Genomic DNA, 25,048 nt, shown 5'->3' on the forward strand with positions numbered 1-25,048 from the left:
AGAGTTTCATTGCCAAATGAGTTGCACAGAATCTGCAGCACCAACCCTGCCATTGTACAGTTCTCACCCTTTATCTGATCCTGCTCCACCATCAAATCAAATGCAGAAGGTAACGGCCCTTGGCAAACAGATGGAACACAAAGAAAGGGAACAAAAGATAGAACTAAAGATAAAAGTAATTACTTTTATAAAAAAAGTGAAAAACAATTAAATTCAGAAGACTCAGAACGCCTCTTGTACACTCTTAAAAAAACGGAAGCAAATGATCACCATGTAGTCTCCACATTTAACCCAAACACATGGTCAAGAGCAAAGACATAAGTTTAGGAAAGGCAAATGGATGATCATGCTATATATATGACCAATTAATTATTCAGTTCAATGACTAAAGGATAGGAGATATAATTACTGAATTCCGTCTAGTTATCTGATATTATCCAAAATGGTGCCAGGGACGTGTTCCAGACAGCTCACAAAACTACTAGATATTCTTCATCTTTAACTATATTTCTTCTGAACTCAATGCAGTCTGCAGTCTCTAAATTTCCTTTTCAGGATGTACTTCAGTGTTGACTAAACGACCTGGCATTTTTGCGATCTCCTGGAGGATTCAGTGTAGTTGACTCTCGAGAGTGCAGGTATGGCCAGCGCGGCCATCGATGGGGGTGGACACTATGTTGTGGCTTGATGGCGGAGTAAGAAAACTGTAGTCAGCTGCATTACTCAACACCGATTAAAATGTTGAGCAAAATTAAAATCATCAAGGATGAGAGCGGAAAATGAATAGATGTTCAGCATTGTTTGCCTGAATTTGACCGGTCTCCCTCTCTTCTCGCTGCTATTGCTGGGTGGGATGTACAAGAGTCCTAGGTCCTACAGTGCAAGGTTCAGGTGCAGTTGTTGCCCTGCAGCCATTGGGCTCCTGGATGGGCTTCACTCGCTTTAACGCTGAACAGGCTTCGCAGCTGGGGACTCACTTTCGGGGACTCCAGGTTAATTTACTGTGTTATTTGTTTACATTTTTATTGTTTGCATGACTTGTTCTTTTTTTCACACATTGGTCTAGTTGGGTATTTGTTGTATGGTTTTTTTTAAGGGTTCTATTGTGTTTCTTTGTATTGTGGCTGCCTGCAAGAAGATAAATCTCAAGGCTGTATACAGCTATATATATTTTGATAATAAATGAACTTTGAACTTTGAACTGGTGGTCATGGACAAGCAGTCTGAATGATTACAGATTCAGCCAGTTATGTTTGAAATCAGATAAAAACCATAATCTGTGAATTGCAACCAGACATGAACCATAAAGACACCAAGATTGCTTTAAAATTGTAAATGTTTCACTGATAAGCTTAAAAGATAGGGATCTGTTAACCATCAGTGGTCTAAACTACATGTCATCCTTATTATGTGTGCAACCCCCACATGGCTTTAGGGCAGCTGAAAAGAAGCAAAGGTACCTGATATTGATTAGTTTTTTTATTCCACTGACCAGGAAGATGCATGCATCAATTAGCACATCAAATAAAAGGAGTTCAACAAGGCAAAATCCAGTACAAATCAGAAATACTGCAAACACTAGATGTCCAAAGCTCAAAAAGGAAAAACAAAAATCTTGAAATAAAAACAATTGGAAGACCTAGAATCAGTTTATTGCCACATTACAAACCAACAGTATATAAGAGAGTTCTTTGAGGTGATGTTATTTTTAATAAAATAGAGTTGATAATTTCAATTAAGTTGTTACTATCTGGAATCCATTACCTAACTCATTACCCACATGCTTAACAGTAGCTTTAAAAGTGGAATCAGATATTTACACTCATTGGCCACTTTCGTACACCTGCCCTTTAATGCAAATATCTAATCAACCAATCATGTGGCAGCAACTCAATGCATTAAAGTATGTAGAAATAGTCAAGAGGTTCAGTTGTTGTTCAGACCAAACATTAGAATGGGGAATTAACATTACTGCAGTGACTTTAACCGTGTAATGATTGTTGGTGCCAGATGGGGTGGTTTGAGTATCTCAGAATCTGTTGATCTCCTGGAATTTCATGCACAACAGTCTCTAAAGTTTACAGAAAGTGGTATGAAATACAAAAAGAAATCCTGTAATTGTCAGTTCTGTAGGCAAAAACACCTTGTTAATGAGAGAGGTAAGAGGAAAATGGGCAGACAGGTTCCATCTGACAGGAAGGAGACAGTAACTCAAATAACCATAGTTATGTGCAGAAGAACATCTCTGAATGGATGGACCACAGCAACTGAAGATCATGAACATACACTCAGTGGCCACTTTATTTGTGAAAAGTGGAAGATTTCAGTTCAGGGTAGAGGGACTAATTGGAAAAGAACCAAATAAGCTCCTGTGGAGGATAATTCTATGGTTCAATAGTGATCAAGTGGCTATTGCTTTGTATCATCAAAAAGTGAAGACCACAAATGCAGAAATGGGTCTTTTTCAAACTTTGGGAGAACACAGAACTGTGGAAGGGAGTGCATGTCATGGTCCAGTCCATGAAGTCTGCATTCCCGTTCACAGTGGGGTCCGTGGACTCCAGACTCCGGGTCTTCCGGCTGTCCCTTGTTTCAGTTGGGCTTAATCATAGGCACCTGATGCTCGTCCTGGGGCTGGGAATATAAGTGGCCCTGGGATCGAGTGTAGATGTTGGTTCGTCTTGTCAGTATCCCCTTGGAGTAATCTGCTGGTGGAAGGCTAGCGCAGCCATTCGTGATCTCTAGGCCTGGCTGGAGGACCACTGCGTCATGGATCCTTGTTGTCTCTAGCCGGAGCAGTCATCGTGGTATGGATTCAGCTGTTTCTGGGGCTAGCTGAGTGGCCATCTGCCACTCCGAGCCGGATATGGATTCGACTGTTTCCATAGCCAGCCAAGGTTGCGGCTGCCCCAAGACTCAGAGCCACCCCGGATTGAGCTCCCTTCCTGTCCTTGCCTCCATGGGGTAAGTCAGGTTGTCCTTGCCGTTACCCTGTGGATGGATCTGTCCCTTCCTGTCCTCGCCTCCGTTGGGTAAGTCAGGCCATCTTTGCCATTACCCCAAGGCTGGTCTGTTCCCTTCCCCTCTCTATCTGAATCCCTGATAGTTTCCTCAGTGGTTTACCTTGACAGTCATCCCAGTCCGGCATCTTAGTAACCATCCCAGCCCAGCATTCAAGGAAGGGGCCCGGCCCTGCATTCCAAGAAGGAGTACTGTGTCCTGCCCAGGAAAGCCTTGAAGAACCCAAGCCATGTCCAGTCCTGTAGCCACATCATGTCCTTGCCTAGTTCTGGAGTCCGAGCCTGAGTCAAGACCCAGGTTCTGGGTCCTTGTCCAGTCTCTGGCTTGGAGTCCAAACCCAGGCTCCTAGTTCCCAGTTCCTTGTCCCGGTCCTGCTTTCCCAGCCTAATTCCCAGCCCAAGTCTGTGTTCCTGTCCCAGCTTCTAGAATGTGTCCAGTCCAGTTCCCAGTACTTCAGTGTCTGTGTCTTGCATTTGGGTCTGCCTTCAATGCCCCCCCCCCATATGGCAGTGCACCCCTGGAATGTCCTTTAGCCCTTATTCACACAAAATAGTGTTGAGAATTTGGAACTAATTAGTCTAATAGAACAGGCTGTCGGGCAGGTAGTCCCAACTTTTTATGCCATGGACTTCTCCCATTAAGCAAGGTGTCCATGGACCCCAGGCTGGGAACCCCTGCTGTAGGTTTTTTATTTTACTTGTTCAACTACAGAGAATGGGTACCTCTGTTATGGCAGCATTTATTACCCATGTGGAATTGCCTTTGAGCTAATTGTCTTGCTGAGCACTTCAGAGAGCTACTAATTAATAGTTAGCTGTTACAGTGCCAATGACCCAAGTTCAATTCCCACCACTGTCTGTAAAGAATTTGTATATCCTCTCCATGATCACAAGGGTTTCATGCTCCAGGCACTCCGATATCTTCCCATGTTCCAAAGACCTATGGGCTAGGGTTAGGGTTAGTGAGCTGTGCCTGGAAGAGTGCTGACAGTTGTGTCATCATTGATAAAAATGGCACATTTCACTGTATGTTTCAATGTATGTGTGACAAATAAAACTAATCTTTATAGTCTCCATCAGGAAAGCCAAGTGATCAGTAATGCTGGGCTGAGATTGCAGACTACGCAGGAGGTGTGGGTTCAAATCCCACTTCTGACATCAACGCTGGAGCAGACTTGATGGGTTGAGTGATGTAATTCTACAGCTGTGGCCTGCAGCCATCAACACTCACTCAACTGGGCCCATGGCTCTGGACTTCATGGTCAACCATATGCTATAAATATTGGGGTAACACATTGTCCAAATCGGGTAAGGATTTCAAATTTCCTTCCCTAAAGAGTAGCAGTGGACCAGTGATTTTTCTAAAAATATCACTATCTTTGCATTCCAGATTTATTTCATCAATTTAAATTCACTTCCTTCATTTCCACTTGCTAGGATGGGATTTAATTGTATTAATTCACCATTATGGATCACAAACAAAGAGACCAGCTTGATTGGATTCATCAACATCCTTAAGAATTGATGCCCCTCACCAAGGTTGTACTGCTTACATCCACTTAATGCATTGCAGTTATTCCAATATCATCTCCCAGTTCCACACCCTCCACCACAGGGTTCCCAAACATCTTTATGCCATAGACCCCTACCATTGACCGAGGGGTCTGAGGACCCCAGGTTGGGAACTCCTGCTCTCCACAAGAGACACAAGGCCTTCAGAAGATGAGAAATCTGTCAAATGCCAGATCCCCCACCTTTCAAGTGCCTCACTATCCTGAATTTGAAGTATATTATTGCTCCTTCATCTTTACTGGTCTGAGTTCTGGAACTATACCCCCTTTGTGTCCTTTATCCTTTTCCAATCGTCCTGTAGGACAAGTATCACCAAAAGGACTGCAGCAGTCCAAGAGGACACGTTATCATTATCTTGTGAAGGAAAGTGTAGCTTTGCTGACCATCCACGGAAAGGAATGTAAGCATATCACTGTCATGTAACTTAGAGTATTACAGCGCCATACTGGCCCTTCATTATGCCAACATTATAACCTATTCTAAGACCAATCTAACCTTCCCTCCTACATAACCCTTCATTTTATCTATCATCTATGTGCTATATAGAGTTTTGTAAATTTGTAAATTCCCCTAAAGTATCTCCCTCTACCACCACGCCTGGCATGGTGTTTCACGCACTCTCCACTCCCTGTGTAAAAAAAACTTCCCTTTGACATCCTCCCCCTTCACGTTCATCCAATCGCATTAAAATTACGCCCCTGTGTGTTCGCCATTTCCACCTTGGGTAAAGAGCCTCTGCCTAGTTGCTCCATCTATGCCGCTTTTCATCTTGTACACCTCAATCAAGTAACCTCTCATCCCTCTTCAATCCAACGAGAAAAGCCCTTGCTCGCTCAAGCTTCAATGCAGAGGGGTTGAATGGTTATGTCTAGTTCCTTAATATTTCAGAGGGATAAAATTACTGTGTAATCACTTAAATATAGCTATAAACCCCATTCCATGTTGCGATCCAACAGATTAAAATTTACATCGAATTCAGAGAATTGTTTCCAACCTAGCGATCTCTTCTGCCCTGTCTCGCTTCCTTCGTTTCACCAGTACAGGGCGCTGTGTTCAGTTGATCAGATGTCGGGCACTTTGCTGAAATTCTAGGTCAATATTAAACTCTGAAGAATTCATGAAATCTTTGGTTTTAATGACGTTTCCTGTACGCGGGCGTTTACATCTCCGCCCGATTGCGTGGCTGCTTTTTTTTATTTGCTTCTGCACACTTTCCCTTTGATGTCGGATCCCCAGCAGCCTCTTTCCCTCCCTCCTCTCCCCGCACCCCCTCTTCTGCAATCACACACGCGGCTTCGTTTCCTCCCCTTCGCCGAACTCCTGCGGCCGGCGATGGTGGATCGTTTCCTCGCGCCGTCGCCGGAAAGCCCTCGGCTGTGATGCCCATTCACCCCGAATTTGCCTGTCACTTTTGGTGAGTCGTGAACCTTTTCTCAAAGTCAGTCTCAATCTTTCTCTTTTTTTTCCGAGAGAGAGGGGGCGGAGGGAAATTCGTGACTAAGTAAAAACAGTGTGATCTGTAGGTAAAATGTTATGTGAAAATTCTGTTTCTGGGGTAATCGCCTTGCAATACCTCAGGTGTATGTAGAAGGGGAAAATCAACAGAGAATATCATATTAAATAACGAAAAAAGGTCGGGGAAAAATCATTTTCCAGCATTTATATTTAGATGACCCAAACTCATTTACAAATGAAAGTGTTGATGGAGATTGGAAGTCGGAATAAACAACTACAGCTTCCAACGTAATAGTGGAGGCTTTTTTTTTTAAATTGCCTCCTTCCTCTATAAATTGGGTGAATGGTTTGTGTTAGCTGGCCATCCGGAGTGCATTCTTGAGTTACGCTGGGTTGAAGCAGAATTTTGGGAAGGGATAGCAGTTTATTATGTGCGTCCATTAGTGGGTGAAAATATGGAACAGTTTAACGTAGGGAGACAGAGCGTGATAGAAGTCTTGTCGGATCTGTTCTCACGGAGAGCTTCCCGTTTCTGGTCACACTGCCTGCTGTCGCCATGGCTACAGTCGCAACATCAGCACCGAGGACAGCGCTATATCTGAACCCCAGGGCAAGTGGTTGGGGCGGGGGTCGATGGTGGGAGGGGAGCGGAGAGTGATGGATGGTGGTGGAGAGCAGTTTGCTGCTTGATTGAACTGGGCGGATGTGTTGCAAACAATAGGCAAATATCAAGAAATCGTTTGCTAGTTCTTACGTCGAAAGTTTCTGCGACCCCTTTACTCTGATTCTCCCAAGATCCTGAAATCTGAACTTCACTGCAAATTGCGTGTCGGCTGAAGTGCCAGCCCCCGAACTCGGAAATATATTGCTTTCCGAAAGAATTGCCGTTTTAAGGGAGGTAATTAGATTCATTTTACATAATGGGGGTTTCTCTGTCTCCGTTCAAAACTGACGATGTTTCCGAATTATATTTAACAGCAGCCGTTGTCCCAGCAACAATAATTTTCACTATGACAGTAGGCGCTTAGTGTTGGTCAGGTTTATTAATAAGCGTTCTTGTAATGACTGAGGGAGGTGGGTGCAGATAGGTATTGTATATTTTTAAATTAATTATTTAATTTGCCGATGCATCCTTCGTATGGAGGGCAGGAACGGAGTAACTCGCGCCCGAAAAGCTGATTCATGTGGGTTTTTTTTCAGTCCATGATATACAAGAATAATATACACAATACGCGGTTTCTGGGGAAATTCGGAGTGTTGCGTGATAGTCACCGAACCGGGCAAGATCTATTAATGTTTGTTCTAGACTAGAGACGGAGCGATGTATTGGGGGTGGAGAAAAAAAAATAGAATAGAGTATCGGATGGAAGCAGCTCACTGGATTGAAATCCCACTCCGTGAGATATTACATAACACATGACGAGAAACATGGAGGTGTATTCGGACAACAACCACCTACTTCTAGTTAAACATGCATGGACTCAAACGGCGCCCCTCCTCCATCCTTATGTAGTCGTGTTCTGCTCTACTGGCCTTCTTGCCTACATTTTGTTGTCAATAAACTCAGGTGGGCAAGGATTTGGTCGAAATGGAAATGAAGAAAAAAAAATCAGTCCATTTCCTCTTTACGTGTTAAAATCTATTACTTACATATTTTAATACACTGTCTTGTTTTAACTGAGTGGCCTCTCCGGATGGGCTTCAAGAAGATGTTAGCTAAGTTCAAGTAGGAGACAGAGAAAGAAGGTTTTGTGGGTGGAGTTGATTTAGGTTGGGAGGAGATCATTGTGTATCATCCACAGGCTTATCCCAATCCTGTACCTTCGAAGTAATTTCCAATGAAATTATCAGTGTTCCTTAATAAAACTATATGAAGAAATGTGAATCAGAAAAATAAACCATAGATCTGACAACCCACTCACTCCCAAAGAGATCTACAAGCTTGATACTGACTGTAAGAAAGAAGAAATACAGTTTAAATAAACTTTCCATGGTATCATTCATCAGGTATAGTCATGTAACAGTTGACTTGAAGTAAGAGTTCTGGATTATTGATTCAGTGATATAAATATGAATCCAAATTAACAATTTATTGTCAGAGAATGTATACAGTACACCAACCTGAAATTCTTACACTTCACAGACATTCACAAACCAGAGAGAGAAAAACCCAAATTTAAATTTAAGAAACTACAACCGATAACACTGAACCGTGAAATCCCTCGGATATGAGAGAAAAGCACATTGGGTTCAGTAACACCTCTTAGCATTGAATATGGATTAGACCTTCAGTGAGTCTGAAGTTTCTTCTCCATTCATGGACAGATCAGGGTCACCAAATAACTTTCTATTCTTGTCCTAGCCACTTATCATTAATCAGAACCATAATAGGACCAGCCAAGTAGTGGGTACCACTGTAATGGGTAATGGCTGTAGTATTACCAAATACAACCCACTCAAGTACAGGAGCGGTTCCCAGTGTGGTCTTCTGCTGCTGTAGCCCATCCACTCACTTCAAACTTCAACATGTTCATTCAAAGCTGCTCTTCTCCACATCACTGTTGTAACGCGTGGTTATTGGAATTATTGGCGACGTCAGCTTGAGCCAATGTGGTCGTTCTCCTCTGATGTCTCCCACTGAACAGCCACTCACTGGATGACTCTTTGTTTTACACACCATTCTCTGTGCTCTAGAGGCTGTTGTGCGTGAAAATCCCAGGAGATCAGTAGTTTCTGAAGTACTCAATCTATCCCATCTGGCACCAACAATCATCCCACGGTCAAAGTCATAGATCACATTTCTTCCCCATTCTGATGTTTGGTCTGAACAACAACTGAACCTCTTGACCATGGACTAGTTCCTGAGGATTGGAGGGTGGCTAATGTAACCCCACTTTTTAAAAAAGGAGGGAGAGAGAAACCCGGGAATTATAGACCGGTTAGCCTAACGTCGGTGGTGGGGAAACTGCTGGAGTCAGTTATCAAAGATGTGATAACAGCACATTTGGAAAGCGGTGAAATCATCGGACAAAGTCAGCATGGATTTGTGAAAGGAAAATCATGTCTGACGAATCTCATAGAATTTTTTGAGGATGTAACTAGTAGAGTGGATAGGGGAGAACCAGTGGATGTGGTATATTTGGATTTTCAAAAGGCTTTTGACAAGGTCCCACACAGGAGATTAGTGTGCAAACGTAAAGCACACGGTATAGGGGGTATGGTATTGATGTGGATAGAGAATTGGTTAGCAGACAGGAAGCAAAGAGTGGGAATAAACGGGACCTTTTCAGAATGGGAGGCAGTGACTAGTGGGGTACTGCAAGGCTCAGTGCTGGGACCCCAGTTGTTTAGAATATATATTAATGACTTGGATGAGGGAATTAAATGCAGCATCTCCAAGTTTGCGGATGACACGAAGCTGGGTGGCAGTGTTAGCTGTGAGGAGGATGCTGAGAGGATGCAGGGTGACTTGGATAGGTTGGGTGAGTGGGCAAATTCATGGCAGATGCAATTTAATGTGGATAAATGTGAAGTTATCCACTTTGGTGGCAAAAATAGGAAAACAGATTATTATCTGAATGGTGGCCGATTGGGAAAAGGGGAGGTGCAACGAGACCTGGGTGTCATTATACACCAGTCATTGAAAGTGGGCATGCAGGTACAGCAGGCGGTGAAAAAGGCGAATGGTATGCTGGTATTTATAGCGAGAGGATTCGAGTACAGGAGCAGGGAGGTACTACTGCAGTTGTACAAGGCCTTGGTGAGACCACACCTGGAGTATTGTGTGCAGTTTTGGTCCCCTAATCTGAAGAAAGACATCCTTGCCATAGAGGGAGTACAAAGAAGGTTCACCAGATTGATTCCTGGGATGGCAGGACTTTCATATGAAGAAAGACTGGATGACCTGGGCTTGTACTCGTTGGAATTTAGAAGATTGAGGGGGGATCTGATTGAAACGTATAAAATCCTAAAGGGATTGGACAGGCTAGATGCAGGAAGATTGTTCCCGATGTTAGGGAAGTCCAGAACGAGGGGTCACAGTTTGAGGATAAAGGGGAAGCCTTTTAGGACTGAGATTAGGAAAAACTTCTTCACACAGAGAGTGGTGAATCTGTGGAATTCTCTGCCACAGGAAACAGTTGAGGCCAGTTCATTGGCTATATTTAAGAGGGAGTTAGATATGGCCCTTGTGGCTACGGGGATCAGGGGGTATGGAGGGAAGGCTGGTGCAGGGTTCTGAGTTGGATGATCAGCCATGATCATAATAAATGGCGGTGCAGGCTCAAAGGGCCGAATGGCCTACTCTTGTACCTATTTTCTATGTTTCTATGTTTCTATGTCTGCATGCTTTCACGTTGAGTTGCTGTCACATGATTGGCTGATTAGATATTTGCATTAACGAGCAGGTGTACAGGTGCACCTAATAAAGTGGCGACTGACTGTATATATTAAACAAGTAAACAAAGCTTCCTTCACAATCTCTATCACCCTGAATGGGAGGGAAAGCAGGACTCTCCACCAGCTGCAAGTTCCCTCCCAGCTTTCATACTGACTTAACTTGTAAATGTATCACCATTCCGACAACACTGCAGGATCAAAATCCTGGCATTGCTTAATCAATCATACTATGAAAATATATTTAGCACATCACAGATCACCACTACCTTCTTACAGTCAATTAGAGCAAATGAAATAAGCAATAATTGCTAATATTACTAGTGTGCCCACATTCTGTGACCGATGCATAACATCATGTTTAAAAAGGCCTATTGTCTTAATAGTTTTCCCTCAGGTTATTTGTCATTAACCACATTACTGTTTGTGCAATTCCGTCAATGCAAATCAGCAAATTGATCCTGAATCGCAAGCCTGTACAGAAACTTCTCATTTTCTGTACAATGCTGAAGCCTCCAAATAGTACTATATAAATGCAAATCTTTCTCTCCGAGTTGTTAATGTCTTGGGCCAGTTGTACAGTATAAAATAGTTTACTCGAAGGAGAACAGGATATTCTCCTGATCAATACTGATGAAAGGCCATTCATTGAAAACATCACTGTTTCTCACTTCATGATGTTGCTTGACCTGCTGAGCATTTCTGGCCGTTTTCTGTTTTTTATTTAAATATTCCTGACCCCACTGTTGCTATATTCCAAGTAAAAGTGAACCATACTGACAGCATATTTGCCTTTATTCTCTCTATGGAAAATTGTTGACAAAGAATAACTGCCAAGTTTCTTAACAATTTCTGCACTTCACATGTAATAAAACATTTACTGGCTGAATCAGATGTCACTTGATTATAAAAATTTCTTCCTAATGGAGACCGTAAGTCATAGGAGCAGAAATAGGCTATTCAGCCCATTGAGTCTGCTCAGCCTTTGCTGGTTTATTATTCCCCTCAACCCCATTGTCCTACCTTCTTCCCATATCCTTAAACACCTTTACTGATCAACAACCTACCGACCTTTGCTTTAGGTATACCCAATGACTTGACCTCTGCAATCATCTGTGGCAATAAGTTCCACAGATTCACCACACTCTGGTTAAAGAAATTCATTTCTATTCTAGAGAGATGTCCTTCCATCCTGAGGCTGTGCCCTCTGGTCCTAGACTCCCCCATGATAGGAAATGTTCTCTCCACCTTGACTCTATCTAGGTCTTTCAGTATTCGATAGGTTTCAATGAGATCCCCCCAGCCCCCACCCTCACGCTCTTCTAGGTTTAGAAGATCCAGGCCCAAAGCCATCAAATGCTCTCATATGTTAAACAGTCGCCAGAGGTTCTGCAGATGCTGGAATAGAATAACACTCAATATGCTGGAGGAATTCAGCAGGTTAGACAGCTTCTATGGAGGGAAATGAACAGTCAACAGTTTGGGCCAGACCTTTCATCAGGAGTGTAAAGAAAGTGGAGGTAAGTCAGAATAAAAGGGGAGGGGAGGGACAAGAGTATGAGCTGACTAGTGGAGGATTTCTTGCTAATGTCATTGTAGCTTTGAAATCAGTTTCAATGGATTGTCATGAATTGTGATTATCTTTTCCCTCTTCCATTCCATGGATACAATAAACCAATTTCTTAACTGAGAAGTCAGTTATGATGGTTTTCATATAGGCTGTCTCTTTATTTCAAATAATGTCCTTGTTTAAACATATTGTGGAAAAATTATGTGTTTGTAATAATATCTGCCCCTCCAAATCATAAATCAGTCATGATGGAACAGGGGAGAACAGACTTGATGAGTCAAATGGCCTAATTCTGCTCCTATGTCTTATGATCTTGATCTTGGTCAGAATAATATAAGGCATCCAAGTCCTATCAGTGACATCTCTGAAGAACTGTAGGGCAGTAAGTTACAGGTTTTAGGTTAGATTTTAGGTATGTCCTTCCTTGTATTTCTAATCTCGATTATTCCCTGCCTCCTCTCCCAGACATACAGCATACACTGTTTGTCACAGAATGAATGCACTTTACAAATGGTGCTTTGTTAAAATTCCATCTCCACTTCCGTAGAGAGCACCATGCATAGAAATTCAAGCTGGTGTGTATGCTATGTATGTATTTATTTATTTATGTTTCTTTTTTTTAATTGATTGATTGATTGATAGATACAACATGGAATAGGCCCTCCCAGCACAACATGCTGCACTGCCCAGCAACCCCCAATTTAACCCTAACCTAATCGTGGGGCAATTTACAATAAGCAATTAACATGGTATGTCTTTGGACTGTGGGAGAAAACTGGAGCACCAGGAGGAAACCCACACATTCCACCGGGAGGACATTCAAACTCCTTGCAGAAGACATCAGCATTGAACTCTGAACTCTGACGCCCCAAGCTGTAATAGCATTGTACTAGTCGCTATGCTACCATAGCAACCAATTTTATTTTAAAGTTTTGAATAGGTAAAAGGTAAAATCAGTACATGATAGTAACTGATGTGATAGACTATAATGATCTCTATGATGTACACTCAGTAGCCATCTATTAGGGACACCTACACACTTATTTGTTAATGTAAGTATCTAATCAGCCAATCATGTGGCAGCAATTCAATACATAAAAGCATACAGATATAGTTAAGAGGTTCACTTGTTCAGACTAAACATCGAAATGGGGAAGAAATTTGATCTAAGTGACTTTGACCATGGAATGATTTTTGCTGCCAGACGGGTTTAGTTTCAGCACAAGCAAGAGAAAATCTGCAGATGCTGAAAATCCAGGCAACACACACAAAATGCTGGAGGAACTCAGCAGGTCTGGCAGCAGCTATGGGAAAGAGTAAACAGTCACCGTTTTGGGCCGACACCCTTCACCAGATGCTGCCTGGCCTGCTGAGTTCCTCCAGCATTTTGCGGGGTACTTTGAGTATCTCAGAAACCGCCAGTCTCCTGGGATTTTCACACACAGTCTCAGGAGTTTACAGAGAATGGTGTGAAAAACAAAAGAAAAATCCAGTGAGCGCCAGTTCTGTGGGCAAAAAGGCATAGTTAATGAGAGAGGGCAGAGGAGGATAGGCAGATTGGATCAAGCTGACAGGAAAGTGACAGTAATTCAAATAACTATGTGTTACAACAGTGATGTGCAGAAGAATATCTCTGAGCACACAATACGTCGAATCTTGAAGTGCATGGGCTGAAACCATGAACATACACTCAGTGGCCACTTTATTAGGTACAGGAGGTAGCTAATAGAGTGGCCAGTGAGTGTAGTTGTGTCTTCAAGATCATACAAATGCCTATTTAGTGTATACATTATAAATCATTTATTTAAAATTTTTTAAAGTGTATGATTAATAAAATGTTAGAAATGCTTTCCAACATTGGGACAATCTTAACTCCTAACCTTCATGTTAATAAATTGTGGCTCGGGTCTCACATTTGTAGTATACAAAAGGGAAAAATTAGTTTGTGTACTAAAAAAATGTATGGCGATCACTGCCTTTATATTTAATTGGAATATTCCAAGTTAGACATTTAGCAGAAATAATCCAGGAACATGACATAGAAAATACTTTTAATACTGCAACATGTGATTTGCTTTCAAGGGTTAATAAAATGGGTACGGGTAATTCTTTCTCTCTCTGGCTATCCATCCCATAGGATGATGATGGTTCCTTTCAGTCAGTTAGTGGGGTGGGATACCCCACTCCTCAGAAAGAAACAGCGTGTGCATGAGTGGATTTTAGGCGAGTAGGGGATTGCACATGTCCAGACCCACCCTCTCGACATCCCCTCGCGGATCTAGCAGCATGGTGGGGTCTAAGACGGCTGGGGGGAGTTCTGTTGCAGTGAATGACCAGACCAAGCTTCGATGCAACGGATGCCCTTTCCGTGCTTCATGGCATGTGTTTGCTGGATGGCCGTTGACCCTAAAAGAGGGTTCATTGGCCCTTTGACAGGTCTTGTTTTTTGTCCTGCAGGGTGTCTAGCCACCCTCCTCACCAAGTAAGCCTGGTGGGGGAGCCGGTTTAGTCGCCGACCACCCGATCATGTGAGAGGTAGTACTGGGTTACATGGTACCAGTAGCACTCAGACAAGTGACCTGACCTATAGGTAATTATAACTTACTTATAAAGCATTTCTAACATGATATATCATCCCATGACACTTCATAGGAAATTTACAAAACACAGTGAAACCATGGTGACATATGGAGACGATACAGCAGCTGGTCAAAGCCTGTACAATACTGTGCTAAAGTCCTAGGCACATACATATATATACAGTAACTAGGCTGCCTATGACCTTTGCACAGTATTGTAGTAAACGTGTGTATTGCACTGTACTGCTGTCACAAAAAAACAATTTTGTGACATACGTAATGACGATAAACTTGATTGTGATACGAGTCTCTGTTGTGTACTGAAAGTGGGAAGGGGGCAGTGAGAAGAGAATCATGGTTGGGAAGAGGGGAAGTGAGAGGGAAGGGAAAGGGAAAGAATCAAATAACCTTGGCTGGTGTCTCAGGATTGAGTGAGTCTGCATCCACACCGTCCTCTCCCCACCCCTGGCATTCCTTCTCCACCACCTGTCCCACACCCCTCTCGTGGCACTCCTCCCTCCCCATTCCCAACATCCTTTGCTCCCACCAGATTTACAAACTCACTCTCCACACTACGTTGTCAAATACAGTACTGTGCAAAAGTCTTAGGCACCCCAGCTATACAGCCCGACCTGCTGAGTTCCTCCAGCATGTTGTGAGCGTTGCCTCAGACTTTTACAGTACTGTATATCTGCGACTTAAAAGAGGGAGGGAAATGAGAAGGAGGAGGGAATTTGAAAGCTTAGATTTACAGCACAGAGGACGACAGTGGAACGATTATAATCAAAGATGTGCAAGAAGCCAGAATTGTAGGATTGGAGGTATCTCTGAGGAATTGCAGAGCAGAAGGTCACAGATTTAAGAAAAAATCAGGTCTTGGAAGAATATGAACACAAAGATGAGAATTTTAAAATCAAAGTATTTAAGGGCTATTCTGGTTGCACAAATGGTTAATTTAACCATGCTAGAAACAGTCTTTACATTTTTGTTTCCTTTTCCTAATGATGATAATGCATTCCAAATTAATTCAGTATGTCAAATATTTATATTAAATAAGAACATTTTTAATATATCATCTTTGGTAAGTATTCACAATTGGTAAAGAAAGTCATGAAAACCGAACTCAGAATAACAGAACAGAATGAAATGAACTATCCATTCACTCTTCTCCTATGCATTTCCTGTATTAATATACATACAATAGCAAGAAAGAGCTGAAACTACACACAGCTCAGGCAGTCTGAGGAGAAAGCAAGTGTCAGTCAATCAGTCAAAAACTTAGTTCCAAAGATCCCTCATCAGGATTCAATATTTTACATTCTACATATTGAAATTTATCACATAATTTATAAATCAGAATCACTAATTAGCTTCATATTAAAATAAGTTTGTGGATTTTGGTAGGATTGTAATCACTTGTCACATTAGTGTGTGTGAATAATTCCTGCAATGACCTATTGAAAATAATCAGGTTAAATTATCCAAAAAAAATAGTGAATGTCTTGCAAGCACAAAAGGCTGTGACCTGTGTCTGCTGATAAGGAAAAACTTTTTGAATTTCACCATACTAGGAAATCCGTTCACCAAATCTACACCAGGTTAAAGACCTTGTGCATTCATTTGAAAGCACAAGAAACAGTTGCAAGAGAATTGCTAAGGTTAGGTTTAAAAGATTTGATTTTTAATTATCTAAATGCACCTTTAAGTTGTAAAGGTTCAGTGTTTTATATGTTTTAATTGATTTCAATATGCAGAAATATTCAGAGGCAATAAAAGAGCACAGTTAATAGTGGGAAAATTGGGATCCATGATATTATCACCTGCCAGCATTTTTATCAGTGAAACTCTGCTCTATTCATTCATATTATGGTCCAAACATCTGAATCTGAGGCTGACTGGTACCACATACAGTACATAGATACCTTCTTCAAAGAAGTAGGAGGAATAGCTTCTATACAGTAATGTTCTGATTAAGTCAATATGGGATAGAATTTTATAAGACTATAAGTGTCATATGGTGGTGGCTGGGAACGGACCCAAGTGCAAGACACAGACACTGAAGTACTAGGGACAGGACTAGAATATAGGGTGAAGGCTAGGTCATGGACACGAAAACCAGGAACCCAGAACAGGACTGGACAAGACAGCTAGGATCCAAGGCTTGGACTCCGAGCCAGAGACTGGACAAGGACCCAGAACCTGGGTCTTGCCTCTGGCTCAGACCCCAGAACTAGACAAGGACGTGACTTGGCTGGCAGGTAGGGCAAGGCTGGAGTCTTCAGACTTGAGGTGAGGCTGGAGACCAGAGGCTTGAGGCTTGGGGTTTTGAAGCTTGGCTTGGGGCGAGGCTCGGCTAGAGACTTGAGGCGAGGCGAGGCTTGGCTGGAGGCTTGGGGTCTTGAAGCTCCTCCTGGGCAGGGCGCGGTACTCCACCCGACGGAGGCAAGGGACAAGAAGAGACAGAACCAACTGCAGGGTAATGGCAATCTGACCTGACTTACCCGGCAGAGGCAAGGGACAGGAAGGGAGCTAGGTACAGGGGGCTCCCAGACAAGACTTCAGGCGAGACAAGGCAAGAATTACCAGCAAGACAAGGCAAGGCTTCACGCAATGCAAGGTGAGGAAACAGAAGGCAGGGGAGGGGATACAAGGAGTAAAGACAAGAACAATCCAGCAGCCATGGCCTGGTCTCTGGAGGTATTTATGCAGCCAGCCCCAATGAGAATTAGCTGTTTCAATTAGTCCTCAATAGGAACAAAAACAGGATAGACAGGAAAACCTGGAGCAAGGGTCGATGGACTGGACCGTGAAACGGAATGCGGACCATGAACTGGAATGCGGACTTCACGGACCGGACCATGACAATAAGCCTAGGAGCAGAATTAGGCCCTTCAGCCTAAGTGAGCTCTGCCTTTCCATCATATCTCTCAAACCCATTCTGCCACCTTCTTCCCATAACCATTGATGTCCTTACTAATCAGGAACCTATTCAACTCTGCTTCAAATATACCCATTAACTTGGCCTCAATAGCCTTCGGTGGCATGAATTCCATAGATTCACCACGCTCTGGCTAATGAAATTCCTCCTCGCCTTAGGTCCATGTTCTTTTATAGTTTGGGTATGAACTGCCTCAGTTTTCCATCATCCCTTTCTGAATTGTGCTGCTACTGGTCAAGGCATGCTGCCAGGAACTACAGCACACACACTCACTACAACACTAACCCTCTCTTCCCATCAGCTCCCCTCCTCTGTGCAGTTCCACTGCGAATGACAAACATTGAATTACGAATCCTTCAAATGCAGCTTGAACACTAATCAACAGTCTCATATCAAGTCGTTGTGTGGTGTCATTTTACCAGACTCACCAACTCATTTAAAACTGTAAATAGTATTTACAGTCATTCAAATTTTGAATATTCTCCAAAGGCATGTCCATCACGGGGAAGCATTCCTATTGGGATGGCGGCTTTGTGTTAACATTGTGTGGGGAAAAATGTGAGGTCTTACTAATTGCCCAATTACCGCAGCTTCCACACAGTATTATCTGGCTGCTCTTTTTTTTATATTTTAACATTACAATGAAGTGATAGGGCACCTCGTGCATTCCCTCCGGGTGCTCTGGTTTCCTCCCACATTCCGAAGACGCACAGCTGGGGTTTGGGTTAGTGAGTTGTAAACATGTTATGTTGGTGTTGGAATATTGCCACACTTGCAGGCTGACCCCAGCACAATCCTCACACCGTATTGGTTGTTTCTCTGTATGTTTTGATATATATGTGACAAATAAAACTAATATAGCCAGTCTTACAAATTATTCTCTCACAGTGCTCATTCAATTCCCTTTTAAAGAAATTGATTTTGGTTCCAGCATCCATGGAAACATTGAGTTCCAGATAGCAGCCACTCTCTGAATTATTTTGCTTTCCTCTCATCCCTCTTGTATTTGGTTCTCACTTTTTGTCACACATTCTACCTCCTCTGGACCCAATTATAGTTAATAAAACCGGAAAATATTGGAAGAAACTTAGTAGATCAAGCAGCATTTGTTGAAAGAGATACAGTTAATGTTTCAAGCTGAAGATCCCTCATCAGAATTGAGAAAGAGAGAATACAAGTCAGTCTAGGTTTTAGGAAGAGGGAAGTGGCTAAAACAAACACAATTTCTGTGACAAATTTGAGAAAATCTGCAGATGCTGGAAATCCAAAGCAACACATACAAACTGATGGAGGAACTCAGCCGGCCAGGCAGCATCTATGGAAAAGAGTAAACAGTTGATATTTTGGGCAGAGACCTTTTGTCAGTTTGGCTGGATGAAATAGTGCAACAATTAAATGCCCAGATGCTATTAGACCTGCTAAGCTCTTATTCCTGCATTTTCTGTTTCTTATTTCAGATGTAATACATCAACATTATTTTATTTTCAATTCTATTTAACAGAACTCCTCTAACAAGGTTCAAAGTTCAAAGCAAATTTATTATCAAAGTATGTATAATGTACATCACCATATACTACCTGAAGATTCATTTTCTTGCGGGGATACTCAGTAAATCCAGAAACAAAATAGAATCAATGAAAAGACTGCACCCAACAGGATAGACAGACAACCAATGTGCAAAGGACAACAAACTGTGTAAACACAAAAGAAAAAAAAAGAGATAAATAAATAAATATAAGATTGATTGATTGATTGATTGATAGATAGATAGATATTGTAAACCTGAGATAAAGAGTCCTTGAAAGTGAGTCCATAGGTTGTGGGAACATTTCAATGATGGGGCTAATGAAGCTGAGTGAAGTTATCCCCTTTGGTTCAACACCCTGAGACCCTGATGGCTGAGGGGTAATAATTGTTCCTGAAACTGGATATGTGGGTCCTAAGACACCTGTACCTTCTTTCTGGTGGCAGCAGTGAGAAGAGAGCATAGCCTGAGTGGAGGGGGTCCTTGATAATGGATGCTGTTTTCCTGCAACAGCGCTCCATGTAGATGTGTTCAATGGTGGGGAGGGCTTTACCCATGATGGACTGGACTGGGAATTTTCACTCAAAGACATTGGTGTTTCTATACCAGGCTGTGAAGCAGACAGTCAATATACTCTCCACCACACATCAATAGAAGTTGTCAAAGTTTCAGATGTTCACAAACTCCTAAGAAAGTAGAGGTGCTACTGTGCTTTAAAGAAGACGCTGTGCAAATATATATACATACCGAGAACCTGAGTTGTAGAGTCCATGGATTGGTTGCGGAATCAGATCAAAGTGGAGGTGAGAGAGGTTATCCACGGTGGTTCGGGCCCATTGAGTCCACTCCACCATTCCATTATGGCTGATTTATTATCACTCTCAACCCCATTCTCCTGCCTTCTCACCGTACATAACCTTTGATGCCCTGACTAAGCAAGAACCTATCAACTTCCACTTTAAATATATTCAATGACTTGAGCTCCTCAGCAATCTGTAGCAATGAATTCCACAGATTCACCATCCTCTGGCTAAAGAATTCCTCCTCATCCCCATTCTAAATGGACGCCTGTGTCCTCTGTTCCTAGGCTCTCCACATCCAATCTACCTTGGCCTTCCAACACTTGATAGGTTTCAATGAGATTATGCAATTGTAATCTTAATCAGATATGCTTCTTCAAACATTAGGTTCAGGAAAAGGGAGATAACCAAATCCCAGATGTTATATTACTGCAGGAATGAACATGAGCTTTATAGGTGCAAAAGGGGAACCATTTGAACTGACTGTATTGCATCATTCATTTATGACTTCACTGTGTGGAAAACATTTCAAAGGCTCATTTATTATCGAAGTATACAACTCTGAAATTCTTCTGCTTCAGGTAGCCATGAAACCAAGAAAGAAAAGAAAGGCAGCACTATCATCAACCCCCCAAATAGACCCTCCCCACAGAAAAAAACGAACAAGAACAGAACAGGTACATTGACCCACAAATCCCCCTCCCCCACACAAAAAAGCGAGTAAGATCGGGTGAAAAACACAGCATATAAAAAAAGTATAAGGCTGAAAAAAGTCTATAGTCCAAGTCCATATCCAAAATGCAGAGAATCTGGGGAACATTCTCCAGGCACAGTGGCAGACTCTCCCCTCTCCGGTAGCAGAGTGACGAAAAGTCTGGCAGCCAGTGCTCACCTTCCGCGTTCGCCTCGATGTCTCAGTCTCTCTCGTCACTTTTAATTGGCGCATACTTGGAGCTTTAATCAGCAGGCAAATCGAAATTAAACTAAATAGGCCATAGAATTAAGTTTTGAAAAGTAATTAAGAAACTGATGTCTAGGAAAAGTAAAAGAGGTAACATGGTGAAAGTTGGTAGTGAGTAGATTATAAACACAATGGATTCTGAAGATGCTGGAAATCCAGAATAACACACACAAAATGCCGGAGAAGCTCAGAGGTCAGGGAACAGTTGACATTATAGGCTGAAGCCCTTTTTTGGGACTGGAAAGGAAGGAGAAAGACACCAGAAAGAATAGGTAAGAGGGAGAAAGGGAGGAGGAGGTTAGTAGATCATAAAAATGAGAAAGTTTGCAGATGCTGGAAATCCAAAGCAACACACACAAAATGCTAGAGGAACTCTGCAGGTCAGTCAACATCTATGGAAATGAATAAAGAGTCAACTTTTCAGGCTAAGTCCCTTCATCAGGACTGAGAAGAAAGGGAAAAATGCTAGGGGGAGGAGAAGGAAGATAGCTAGAAGGTGATTGGTGAAGCCAGGTGAATAGGAAAGGTAAAGGACTGGAGAAGAAGGAATTTGATAGGAGAGGAGAATGGACCATGGGAGACAGGGAAGAGGAAGAGGCATCTGGAGGAGATGATTGGCAGGTGAGGAGAAGAGGTAAGAATACAGAGTGGGAAATGGAAAAAGAGGGAAGGGGGAGGGAGCAAAAGATATTACTGGAAGGATAAATCAATGTTCATGCCATCAGGTTGAAGGCTACCTAAAGAGAATATGAGATGGTGCTCCTCCGTCCTGAGAGTGTCCTCATTGTGGCAAAAGAGAACGCCATGGACCGACTTATCAAAACAAGTATGGGGATAGGAATTAAAACCGTTGGCCACTGTGAATTTCCGCTCTGGCAGATGGAGCAGGTGCCCAACAAAGTGGTCCCCCAATTTACAATGGGTCTCACCAATGCTGAGGAGGCCTCATTGGGAGCACCAGATAAACAGATGAAGTGTTGCCTCTCCTGGAAGAACTGCTTGGGGCCCTGATCGGAAGTAAGAGAGGAGGTGAATGGGCAGCTATGACATTTCTGTCACTTGCAGGGATATGTGCCAGGAGGGAGATTAGTGGGGAGGGATGAATGTACAAGGGAATTACGGAGGGAGTGATCCCTGTGAAAAGCAGAGAGTTGGGGGGGATGCAAAGATGTGTTTGGTGGTAGGGATCCTGCTGAAAATGGTGGAAGTCACAGAGAATGATATGTTTGATATGGAGGCTAATGGGGTGGTAGGTGAGGACAAGAGGATGTATGGTCAATGCAGACATGATGGACCAAAGAGCCTACTCCTATGACATACTCTCCAGTGTTCTATGTTCCATGTCATCAAACCACTAGATCTATAGGAATGAAATCGAAAACCTGAGGTTGAAGCTAGGTTTTGTCAGTCTCTTTAAAAGGTTTAGAGACATGGCAGGAAAATGCAAATGTAAGGATATGAATGAAAAATTAGGGGATTTAGCATATGCTGACATTCAGAAGTTCTTGATTGAGAAGAAGGAGCCCACTGTAGCAGAGGCTAGAGAATGTGGGGGCATGTTAGACTAAAGCCAGTGACAACACAAATAACCAATCTCCTGCACTGCTGTTGCAAAACAACAAATTTCATGACATACTGTATGTCACTGATAATTCTGATAGGCCTGGCTGTGCAGAATCCTTCAAGGTGAAGAAGTCATGTATATCCCGGAAAGATGGCAATAAGCAAAAGATGTGTAGTCCATAATGACTTGAGTATTGACAGAATGGACTCCAGTTCTGTTCAGAAGTAGTCTAATGTTTTCATGGAGCTCATGGGTACATGAGTGCAGTCAATGGCTGCCAGTGTTTGTGACAAATCCCAGTGCCCAATGTCCTACTTATTCTTTATTGAAATCAATGGAGATGAAATACACTCAGAATACATTCACGGTCTTCCACTACTGTAGCCCGTCCACCTCAACGTTTGACGAATTGTGCATTCAAAGATGCTCTTCTGCATGCCACTGTTGTAATGGGTGATTATTTGAGTTCCTGTCAGCTTGAAGTTATCTGGCCATTCTCCTCTGATCTCTCTTATTCACAGGGCATTTCTGCCCACAGACCTGACACTCACTGGATGTTCTCCTATTTATCGCACCATCCTCTGTAAACCTTATTGTGCATGAAAATCCCAGGAGGTCAGCAGTTTCTGAGATAGAAACCATAGAAACTACAGCACAGAAACAGGCCTTTTGACCCTTCTTGGCTGTGCTGAACCATTTTCTGCCTAGTCCCACTGACCTGCACACGGACCATATCACTCGATACACCTCCCATCCATGTATCTGTCCAATTTATTCTTAAATGTTAAAAAAGAACCCGCATTTACCACCTCGTCTGGCAGCTCATTCCATACTCCCACCACTCTCTGTGTGAAGAAGCCCCCCTAATGTTCCCTTTAAACCTTTCCCCCCTCACCCTTAACCCATGTCCTCTGGTTTTTTTCCTCCCCTTGCCTCAGTGGAAAAGGCCTGCTTGCATTCACTCTATCTATACCCATCATAATTTTATATACCTCTATCAAATCACCCCTCATTCTTCTACGCTCCAGGGAATAAAGTCCTAACCTATTCAACCTTACTCTGTAACTGAGTTTCTCAAGTCCTGGCAACATCCTTGTAAACCTTCTCTGCACTCTTTCAACATTATTTATATCCTTCCTGTAATTTGGTGACCAAAACTGAACACAATACTCCAGATTCGGCCTCACCAATGCCTTATGCAACCTCATCATTACATTCCAGCTCTTATACTCAATACTTTGATTAATAAAGGCCAATGTACCAAAAGCTCTCTGTACGACCCTATCTAACTGTGACGCCACTTTTAGGGAATTTTTTATCTGTATTCCCAGATCCCTCTGTTCTACTGCACTCCTCAGTGCCTTACCTTTAACCCTGTATGTTCTACCTTGGTTTGTCCTTCCAACGTGCAATACCTCACACTTGTCTGTATTAAACTCCATTTGCCATTTTTCAGCCCATTTTTCCAGCTGGTCCAAGTCCCTCTGCAGGCTCTGAAAACCTTCCTCAAACAATCAAATGCATCAAACAAATCAAAGAAATGCATCTAAACCCAACTATCATTCTACAGTCAAAGTCACTTAAATCACATTTCTTCCGCTTTCTGAAGTTTGGTCCAAACAACAACTGAACCTCTTGGCCACGTCTTCATGTCTTTATGCATTGAATTGCTGCCACATGATTGACTGATTAGATATTTGCATTACCATACAGATGTACCTAATAAAGTGGGCACTGAGTGCATTCTTTCTTGGGAAGAGAACCTGGGTGATCTTTCTGATGCACCACGATGGTACAAATTGGGAGGCATTGAAGTGATCTACCACAGCAACTTGGAAAGATCCTGAGATGTAGAATTTGAAAATCAATGCGACCTTGTCCTCTACAATGAGCATGGCTAAGGTCTTCCTATAGACAGAATGAGAAACAGAATCAGGTTTATTATCGCAGATAAATATGAAATTTGTTGTTCTGCAGCAGTGGTACAGCACAATACATAATAATGAAATTGCTCTAAGTTACTCTGAGAAATAAAAAATAAACAAGTCATGCAAAAAGAGAGCAAAATAGTGACGTAGTGATCATGGACCTTCAGAAACCTGATGGCAGAGAGCAAGAAGTTGTTCCTAAAACAGTGAGTGTAGGTCTTGAGGCTCCTGTACCTCCACTCTGATGGTAACAATGAGAAAAGGGCATGTCCTGGATGCCTTTTTGAGGCATCACTTTTAGTTGATTCTCTCGATGATGGGGAGGCTGGTGGTATGATGAAGCTGACTGAATTTACAACCCTCCGGAGTTTCGTCCAATACAGTGTATTGGCACCTTCATACCAGACAGTGATACAACCAGTGGTACATATGCAGAAATCTGCTAGAATCTTTGGTGACATTCCAAATCTCCTCAAGCTCCAAATGTAATATGGCCACTGGCATACCTTCTTTGTAACTGCATCAATATGTTGGCCCAGGGTAGATCTTCAGAGCTGTCGACACCCAGGAAGTTGAAACTGTTCACCCTTTCCACTGCTGATCCCCTCAATGAGGATTGAAAGTTCATTTATCCTCAAAGTATGTGTGCAGTATACAACCCTGAGATTCATCTTCCCACAGATAGCCACAAAACAAAGAAAACCATGGAATCCATTCAAAGAAAAACATCGGCTCCCCCCT

The 25,048-nt window shown here is 42.5% G+C and overlaps 1 protein-coding gene across 1 annotated transcript in view; it reads left to right on the plus strand.

Moving 5' to 3' along the window:
* Window positions 1-5,771: 5,771 nt before the first annotated feature.
* The window catches only part of kcnj6 (potassium inwardly rectifying channel subfamily J member 6), a 192,485-nt gene continuing 173,208 nt past the window's right edge, over window positions 5,772-25,048 (plus strand). The window contains exon 1 of the mRNA XM_072260012.1: window positions 5,772-6,006. The gene's annotated coding sequence lies outside the window, so the exon portion shown is untranslated. The remainder of the gene's footprint in view (window positions 6,007-25,048) is intronic.

Source organism: Mobula birostris, chromosome 6 (assembly GCF_030028105.1).
Source record: "Mobula birostris isolate sMobBir1 chromosome 6, sMobBir1.hap1, whole genome shotgun sequence".
Classification (NCBI taxonomy): Eukaryota; Metazoa; Chordata; class Chondrichthyes; order Myliobatiformes; family Myliobatidae; genus Mobula; species Mobula birostris.